The following is a 10,375-nucleotide window of genomic DNA, read 5'->3' as shown; positions in this document are numbered from 1 at the left end:
GCTAGCGAAGGACATTGTTATCATACTGACAGCTTAAGTGTATGACAAACGTGATGACTTCAACTTTTCTATCCTCATTACTTCCCTTATTTATGTAACAATATACCTTTATCACATGTCATTGAGTTTATGTATCTCAGTTGATTTGATACGCAAGGACTTGTTCTACATACAAATAATTTCTGAAACGAGGCAAGCTATTGACAAATAAGTTGATGAAACCGCGAAATCACTTGTTTAAAGTCAACATTTTGCAAATTCTATGGTCGATACTATGACATTTTTTGCAAATACAATCTGTCGAATATTTACTGAGGTCTTTGATTCAAATTGTAAGGTCAGTATTTTCACATTGATATGTCTACGGATTTTTTCGGTTTATCCAATCATGACAAAGAGCACATGGCGGGTGTGACCGGTCGACAGGAATGCTTACTCCTTCATGGCATCTGATTCCATCTTAGTTTTCAGAGGCCCGTGTTGGTCCTGCTTATAATTTATATTGTGTAAAGGACTTTTTAAAATGGTCACTGTTCATTATCTTCACATTTCACAAGAGAAAATAATTCCTTACTCTAACTTTAATGTCCTGTAAAATATTAAGCTCCCGCTATATGAAAGACTCCTGGTTAACAAAATGTTCATTATTGTATGAATAACATTTTATGATGTTTGTTTTACTAAACGTTCTTTGAAAAATAAAGTGCATGAGACAAAATCATACTTTCTGTAAGGTGACAACATTATTACTCTGTCTCTAACAGAAAGAATAGTCTCCGGACTTTTTTGAGTAGATCTGGACTTTTGTTTTAGGAACAATACATAATGAACTCAAGATAGATACATATAGCTAAAAATATTAAAGGTCTTTGTCCGTTTCTCTACAAATTTGCCTCATTTACGTCTTAGGTTACTTTTTATATATTCCGGTATTTACATAAATATGTAGCTTAGTACTTAGATAGCAGAGGAACTACTGTGACATTGATATTGCTTCGATATCAATTATTAAAACAAGAAATAACGAAAAATTACATGATGCTTCCAGAATCGATATATTTTGTACCATAAAACAGTCGGCATGGCGACTCATTTATAAAATAGACCATTATACATAAAAGACAATGGTAATTAGATTAAATAATACAAACACCTTTAATAAGAAAATCCAATTGTTTGGTCATCATTACCATTACCTGTATTAATTTCAACTAGTGGTACTGTGAGCAGTGAGCTCACAAAATTATACCCCGGTCTCATACGAGTATAATAACAAAGTCCATTTTTTTGCTATGGGAAAACCCAAATATCTGTCCTATCAAAACATAAAGAAGGATGTGCAGAATGGCACTATGTAAAAAGATTCTGTGAAAGTGTCATTAAATTTTATTCAGTGTATAGGAGGAGTTGTGGGAAAAAATGGGTACTACCGATAATATGGAAAGAATGGCAGTGTCCATGTTTTGCTGTGGGGAACTTGAAATATGTACAGTCAGATCAAAAAGTAAAATAAAAGGAGCACTATGGCATTATGTAGCAAAGATTCTACGACAGTTTCATTAAAATTTATTCAGTGATATAGGAGGAGTTGTGGATAAGAGAAACAAACAAACAAAAATGTATCCTTGTCCAAACCTCAAAAACCTATTTTCATGGGTTTGGGAGTAGGACAGGTTGCTTTCCAAAATCAATTTCCTTCATATTTATGCCTCTCATGCCTATTATGCCTCTCCTAACCATTTTTAGAGGAGTAAGTGTGACCTAGGGGTCCAAGGTCGCTTTTTTGTTACTTTACATAGAAAGGAGATGGGCGAACATAGCGTGCAGAAAGCCTATAGCTTCAGATATATAAAAATCTTGTTCAATTTATGAATTCAGTATTTAGAGTAAAGTTCTCATTATTGAAATTTATGAAATTATAATAAAAAAAAAACTTTTCTGAGGAAAATTTTCTCGGCAAAATTTATTCTTTTATTAAAAAAAATAATGTGGTATTCGTGGGGTTCGAACCCTAGCAATAAAAAAAATCCTGAGTATCATTTTCTTTCGAGACTAGCACGCTAACCACTAGACTACACAAGTCCTGATGACTAGTGGCATTTAAATCATGTTTGTGATATGACCCTTGACTTAATGGACTTCAAGTATTTCTCGATAAGATGCGAATGATATGTCATAAAAGTATATTTTTAAGGTATAGTGGGTCTTTGCTCCATATTTTTGGAAACCAAAAAATGTATATTTTTATGCAAACTTCGAGGATTAACTTTCATAAAAATGGAGCGAACACCCACTCATATCGAAAAATAGTGTTATAGTATGAGAAAATTACTCTTTTTTGCCCTCTTTAGTGTGTGTACAATACTTCTTATGTATATAATTTCAATCTTCTTGAGATTTTTGCAATTTGTAGAGATTTTACATAAAGTATATTTTAATGTTAGATGAAATATCAAGGAAAATTTTGATATAATTGAGATTTAATTTTTCACCTTCATGTTTGTCACACTATAGGCTTTTCGCTCGTCATGTTCACCCATCTTCTTTAATTACCTTGAAAATTCCAGTTGGGATGGACCCCCTCCTGACCCCCCCCCCCCTTTGCTAGATCTGCGCATGTAGAAGTTAAGATGTGAAAATGTTATCAAAAAACAGGGTCCCTTGCAATATTATACAGATGCAATTAAGATTGTGCGTTAAAAGAAAGTTCTAGCTTTCTTTTTGTATTTTTACTAAAAACCCTTCTTCTTTTATGCATATTTTGTCAAACAATTACACAAGAAAAAATCTTCCATGGGATAACTGATTCTAAATTCTGAATCCTACATTGATGTATAAGGCGCTTTCCCTTTAACAGTGTTTAATGTTCAGTCGACATTTGATGCCTACAATCTTGTTATACTTCAATGCGTAAGGTATTCTTTACTTGAATTAAACTAATAAAAAATAAATATACATTATACGTACTAGTATATCTTTCACATATGAAGTTACAGAGCTTTGAAAAACAGGATTTAAATAATGTAGAAGTGAAATGTATTTATTTAGATAAACAGCAACATAGTTTTGATAAGAAATAAATGAAAAAAAAAATCCATGGAATTAAAAATACAGGAATATTGCAACAAAGATATGAGAAGTTTTAGCATAGTTTAGGGTTAGTTCGCATAATCTTTATATACAGTAAATATTCTAATATGAAATCAATGTGGAAGATTCTGTAATGTTTTCAAATTTTGAGTGTATTCCATAAAACGTTGGTGATATTTAAATTTTAAATTAAAAGGTAACAGCAAGCATGCAGAAGCTTTTGTATGCATTCTTTGTCATAAGAATAGAAAGAAAAGCAGGCCGTTTTACAAAGGAGCACAATATGTGCCTATTGAAAATAAACAAATTATGGGAAGACTTGGTCTCCAAATATTGCATAATCTCTTTTGTAATTAAAAATCGTTTTAAAATCAACTTCAGAGAACTTATGTGTAGAATTGAAAAGTAATTTTGTAGATGACTAATCACAAAACAAGAAAATTACCGAGTTCCAATTTTTATTGAAGAAGCAAGCGTCTATTTTTGGGGAAAAAATTGTTTCATTCTTTACGTTGATTAAATTGCGATGTCAATTTATTTAGTATAAACTCACAAAATTATTAAGTTTGCGAAACTTTAAAACTACATTTAATTTTTAGACTGAGTGGTACATTCTTTAGTAAAACAGGGCACTGGACTTTTATTAATGTGATGAATGGTTGTATGATGCTTATAAGTTACTCTAACTTTATAAAAAATTGTGAATTGAAATTTTCTTAGAGATTTTTTGAGTTTAGAGAAACCAAATTTGATTTTCACAACGTCTAGAGAACGCACGTCTGAAGTTTCTCCTTAAAAAGTGTATTTAAAAATGAAACACAAAATTGAAGAATTTCATCTTTTAAAAGGAAACTGTGATTAAATAAGTTGGATGTGGATTTAAAGTTAAGTTCTTCTTAGATGTAATCAGAACTATTAAATATTAACATAGGCTTTTATATGAATTCTCAGCTTGGTACATGATAAGGACATTAGATACTAAAAACAATTGTTAAAAAAAAATTGTAAAAATAGCTTGTACAAATTTTATCAATGCTAAAAACATAATAATTACAATATTTTTTCTACCAAGCCAATCTTATTTTTTTATACTCCCCAATTCTTTTCTTTCAACTCTAAGAAATGCAGTGCAAAAATCATGAATATACAAAATTCTGCCAAACTAAATATTAATTTACTATAATTTTACCATGAACAAATTAATTTGAATTTAAAAACAACAAAATAAAGAAGTTACACTGCAAATAATGTCTAACGTTAATTAAATGTTAATCTCAAATTCTCAATTAGCCTTACTTTGACGTTAATTTGATGTTATTTGATGTTCTTTTCACGTTAAATTGGTTTAAATGATTAACATTAAATTAACAATTAATTAATGTTATTCTAATGTTAAATGAACGTTAGGCATAATTGGCTGTATATGATATAAAAAACAACTTGCCCCAGATTTTGGGTATCCTATGACCTTAAGGTGTGTAAGCACGTATTATGCATACCACTGATATTTTTTTTTATGTTTTCAAATGAAATGATTCTTTTGATTAATGAGGAAGATATTTCATCTAAAAGGAATATTCAATCTTATTTTGCATGTTTATAATCAACGTAATAAAGAATATATATATATATATATATATATATATATATATATATATATATATATATATATATATATATATATATATATATATATATATATATATATATATATATATATATATATATATATATCATGATTTATGATATGATTGAATATTTTTTATATCCATTGAGTTGTGTGTTTAACCACTTTGGTTCTTAGTTCACAAGCACACATTGATAAATTTTGATATAGAATGGAGTTGGATAAAAAAAAAAAGTTAAATCAAATACCATCTGTTTTCCTTTTTTAAATGGAATTACCCCTCCCCCTTTTCCGGTCGGCTACTTTGGGTCACATAATACATTTAAGAAAATAGGGCATCTAAAAATGATGTGTGATAAAAAGTGGAAAAATTCTTCTCTTTCAATGTAGAATCTTTAATTTGAATAATTGAAGGAATTACAATATTTTGAACTCTGACTGGATCTTTAATGTTTATACTTACTTATGCATATAAATGTTTTGATTTCATAACATAATGAGGCGTCAGAAAACAAACTGTGGAATATGAAAAAAATGATAAGGATGATATCCACTAAATGAAGGGATAAAACTGTGATAGATAAAAATATTTTACACATGATGATTTGTTCATAAAAATGATCAGACAAATTAAACAAAATGGATATAAATTTTGCTTAATTTCTATAATTTCTATTTAAATATTTTCCTACTTTACTATCATTGACAAGAAGTTTGGGATATTGTATTATTGCCATTAAACTTAACTTTTGCAGTATAATTTTGTTCTTTTTAAGTTTGTAACAAAAATACTCTGATAGTAATTCAATTCCTTAGTTTTGTCAAATCAAGTAGTTCAGTGTTTCAATATATAATCCCATAATAATTCAATCATTACTTTACAATGGAATTTCAGTTTTGTATTTAATTTATTTCAGTTTTTAGCTGAGATTTTTTTTTTTTTTGCATTTCAAAGACAATGCTACTGACCCATTTAGATTTTACTTTCCTTTTTTACAATCGTATTATTATAATTTTATATATTCTATTATTGTTATTTTCGAGATTCTCTTTCATCGCCGCATTTTAACATCGCAGCAAATAAATAAGTGTTTCTAAGATATTACATGTACAAAGCCCTATGCTGACATTTTTTTTTGTTTTGTTTGTAGGTTTTTTTTAGATTGATCTTCACCCATTTCATTCAACCAGTTAGATATTTTAGTCAAGTATTGTCTCCTGTACTTTATTTTTCAAGGAATGCATAGTCAAGCAAACATCGTAAATATGTCATTCATGTATCAATGGGACTTTTGTTAACCAATATAACTTAACCGCTTACCGTGTAAATTTAATAAAATTGATTTCTTAATCATTACTAAAAGTGCAAAATTTTGAGTTGAAAGGTGATAAAACATGACAATAACATCTTTTCAAATAATACACGATATACGTACTTAATTGCCTCGATTTTTTTTGTAACATGTATAATTTGTTTTTTTAATGAATATGATGCTTAGATTAAATAAATGTGAAGTTGGATATTTTTTCCGATCCTGAAACCTTATGAAGATTTTTTTTTTAAAATCTATTAAGAACCTATTTATTTCTAAAAGAAAATATAAAATACTTCTGAAGTTTAACGTTTAATACTCTTTAATACTCAATTATATAATCATGGAGACGTTTTTATGAGAAAAAAGCACTTTTAGCTTCGTTAATTTAAAAGCTCGTAGGCGTCTTTTATAATCATTTTAATAATGTAAGAGCTGTATAATAACCAACATTCATTGTATTAAAAATAAAACTCCATGAATCGAAATATTATACAGCAAAATAATAAGAGTAATGGAATTTTTTTAATAACTAGAAGTCATAGATAAAACAAATGACATATTATTGCAATTCTTTATTTGATAAATGACAGAAAATAATCTACCAAACTGAACGAAGCCCCATTGTTAATTGACAGGACGTAATTGGACAGTTCCGTATAAATATCTCCTAGAAATTCCATTCATAGTTGACAGAAAATTGATCGAGATTTGCTTAGTCCAATAAGGTAAGAATTCTTTTTCATTCTGAAAAGTTTCGTTATATAAAATATTTTTTGTTAAAGAATATTTACAGAATGAATTGATAATATTAAAAAAAGAATATATTTTAGTTTCAAATCCAAATAAAAATTGAATATTACTAAATATATAAATAAATACTACTTTTCTCACTCAAACCATTTAATATACCTTTTCTTTTTAAATTTTGCAGTTCCAGTTTAGTTCTCATATATTTATATATAAACTCTTTTTTATATACTTAAAATTATTTTTAATCAGTAAATAAGTTATGATTAGGTCCCTGAAAAAGGTGATCAATCTCAAAAATCCTATAAACATTACAAACCGTGCACAGGGCCAAAACACGGACCCCTGAAAATCCCCAGACTTAGGATCAGGCGCCTAAGAGGAAAAAGTACCTTTGATGACCGGTCACACCCGCCGTGTGCCCTCAGTATTAATCAGGTAAACGGAATATTCCGTAGTCCAACATGTCCTCATTTTTTTTATTTCGCTTTCGCCTGCATATGGTGTTTACGTCACCCAACTTATTTGATGACTAAACAATTATAAATATATATATTATTACATATATTATTGACAATCAAGGTGATGAAACAAGAATATCAACAGTCTCGTTTAAAGTCATCATTTCGTAAGTTTTATTGTCGATACAATGACCTTGTCAGCAAATACAATCTCTCATTAAGTCAAATGCTGAATGACGATTTTCATATTAATAATATGAATTGTTAGGATATTATTACACACTGAATTGTCGACGGATTTTTCCGTTATTTCCCGATCATGACAAGGAGCACACGGCGGGTGTTACCGGTCGGCAGGGGATGCTTACTCCTCCATGGCACTCGATCCCACCTCTGATGTTTTAGAGATTCGTGTTTGCTCTGCTCCTGATTTGTTTGTTTGAAGGGACTTTTCAGCTGGAATACTGTTCGTATATATCTCCATATATTTCCTCCATGATTTATATTGCTATATTCTCTGATTTTAAATTTTTATAAGAATTGAAAGAAATACTTTTTGGATAAATTTCTTTCACAGAAAGGATAAAGACGGGTTTCTCAAAAATGTATAATTTATTTTATATTCCGCTATCACCTGTATATGGTGTTAACGTCTCCCAACTTATTCAATACTCAAGAACATGCTCTGAATACGATTCATTGTTAAAGCGGGACAGACCACTGAGCGATAAGTTGATGTTACAGGGATTTTATCAACCTCGTTTTAGGTCAGCATTTTTTAAATCTGGTTCTTCTAATGACCTTGTTAGCAAATATAACCTATCACTGGATTGTATTTTCGCTCTAAGCACCTGATAACATTTCTAATTTTTCTAGCGATCCATGTTTTTACTCTCTTTTTGATATGTAAACTTTATCAGATTTATGAGATAGTTCGATTCCCTGTACGTTATCTTGATCTTTTTCATAAGGTTGAATGCTATGTTATTTTTATTGTCGTCTGTAGAGCACAGCTTATCTTGTATATGGCGATATCTCTTGAACAAAACTGTGTCTCCCTTCCCCCGTTTTTTAAAATGCACTGTAAGATACAGGACTCGTGAAGTTTTGTACTTTGATGAATTTCATAGCGTACATTACCCTTCACCCCATCCTTTTGTTTATAAATTAAATATAAATTTAATTTCTTCATTCATTTAATAACAATTAATTATAAGTTACATTATTTGGAACATTTTTAAAAAGTGTGTATTTAGTCATATATATTAAAAATAAATATCAATGATATTCAAAGTAAGGAAAGTATTATATAATCCATAAATATAAAAATAATATAATCAATGATACAAAAAAAGTATGTGTGTATATATAAAAATAATAAATATCAATTATATACAGACAGTATGTGTGAAAATACAAAAAAAAAATAGATGTTAATGATATAAAGAAAGTATTTATGTAAATGTTAAAATTAAAAAAAAAAAAAAAAAATCAATGGTCAAATTTCAATTCAGAAAAGTTTAAAAATGAAAATCACTCCATTATGACAGTTAATTTACGAGCAATCTCTTTTTTGATACTGTGGCATTTTATAATTAAATTACTCTATAAAGTGAAAGAGTAATCCAGAGTTTTGTTTACGTCATTTATGTTTTGTAGACAAACATCATGATCCATTACGTCATCCTCTCAGTCTTCTTAATTTTCTCAATGACAGAACTCGGCACTTCCAAGAGTTTTAGTGATGCTGTCAGTTACAAAAGGTGCAAGGTTTAATATTTATTTACATTAGATACCCTTATATGTTATTCTGCTTTAATGTTTTGTTAATTTCTTTTTGGATTTTACCTTATTTCTAGATGTAGAAATGATAAAAATATTACTATATTCAAAAATGAATTTTTTATATTGTACGTCAAAAATTAAATAAAAATAAACTTGATCTTATGTTTCAAAGTTATATTTGAAACACATACCCTTTTTAAATCAAAAATAAATCCCGATTATCATTAAAAAAAAAACCCAGACCTATTTTATACAATGTATACTGAACTGGTAGGTCAGCCATCGGAGATCTTATCAGGATGAAAGCCCTAGCTTTGAAGGATGAGATAATTGCCCATGGACTCAATGCATCTAACTAGTATGTTTCCTTTTTCATTTTTTAAATGGTATTAATGATAGAGGACTATATGCATTATATATTAGTTAACATTGCATAGACAACATACAGCATCGATCTTTTTGCGGAAAAGTATCTGCTAGGTGATTGGTTCCTGATTTATAACATTTTTATGTTGATGAAATCAGAAAAATTAATTATCAAGTGTTTATATTTTGGGCCAAAGCCTACATTTTTTAAAACTGAATATCAATATATTGCCTTGTTACGAATGCTTTTAAGTTCTTGGTAAATTTACATTACAGTGGAAGATAGCCGCAACAAGCTTTCGTAGAAGTAAGTACCTGTACATATATAACATTATCATTCCAAGAACTTGAAATTATTGAACATTACATTCTTTTTGAAAATTCTATTGCAGGTTAATGATTCTTAGAAGAGAGTTAATCTAAATGTGTCTGTATTTAAACATATTGAAATAAATAGTTGAACCCAATACCAGTATTTTGATTACTAATTTTGAACTACTACCAAGACTTCATTTTAGTTTCGTGCCTTTTAATTGTAAGAACTTTTAAAAAGATGTTAAGAATGTATTTCAAATTGAGGATTTTTTGAATATCCCTAAGTAAATTTATTGAAATATGTGGAGATAACGAACAGTATTCGAGCTCAAAAGTCCATTAAACATTACAAAATAGGAGCAAAGCCACACGGACCTATATAACATCAGAGGTGGGATCAGGTGCCATGGAGGAGTGAGCATCCCCTGCTGACCGGTCACACCCGCCTTGTGCTCCTTGTCCTGATCGGGAAATAACGGAAAAATCCGTCAACAAATCAGTGTGTATATAATGGCCTAACTATTAGTATGAAAAAAGTCTGTCAGCATTTGGCTTAATGAGAGATTGTATTTGCTGAACAAGTTCATTGAATCGACCATAGAACTTACGAAATGATGACTTTAAACAAGACTGCTTATATTCTTGTTTCATCAACTTGTTTGTCAATA

The 10,375-nt window shown here is 29.1% G+C and overlaps 1 long non-coding RNA gene across 1 annotated transcript; it reads left to right on the top strand.

Annotated features, from left to right (window-relative positions):
- The first annotated feature begins 8,908 nt into the window (after positions 1-8,908).
- LOC133200697 (uncharacterized) lies at positions 8,909-9,859 on the top strand. Its single transcript, XR_009722995.1, has 4 exons — positions 8,909-9,004; positions 9,301-9,384; positions 9,669-9,699; positions 9,785-9,859. It is a non-coding gene; the product is annotated as an uncharacterized LOC133200697 (long non-coding RNA).
- Positions 9,860-10,375: the final 516 nt, after the last annotated feature.

The sequence above is a fragment of the Saccostrea echinata genome, unplaced genomic scaffold, assembly GCF_033153115.1.
Source record: "Saccostrea echinata isolate AGI-Se365-2 ecotype Australia unplaced genomic scaffold, CSIRO_AGI_Sech_v1 ptg000041l, whole genome shotgun sequence".
NCBI lineage: Eukaryota > Metazoa > Mollusca > Bivalvia > Ostreida > Ostreidae > Saccostrea > Saccostrea echinata.
This window is presented reverse-complemented; position numbering and strand designations above follow the sequence as displayed.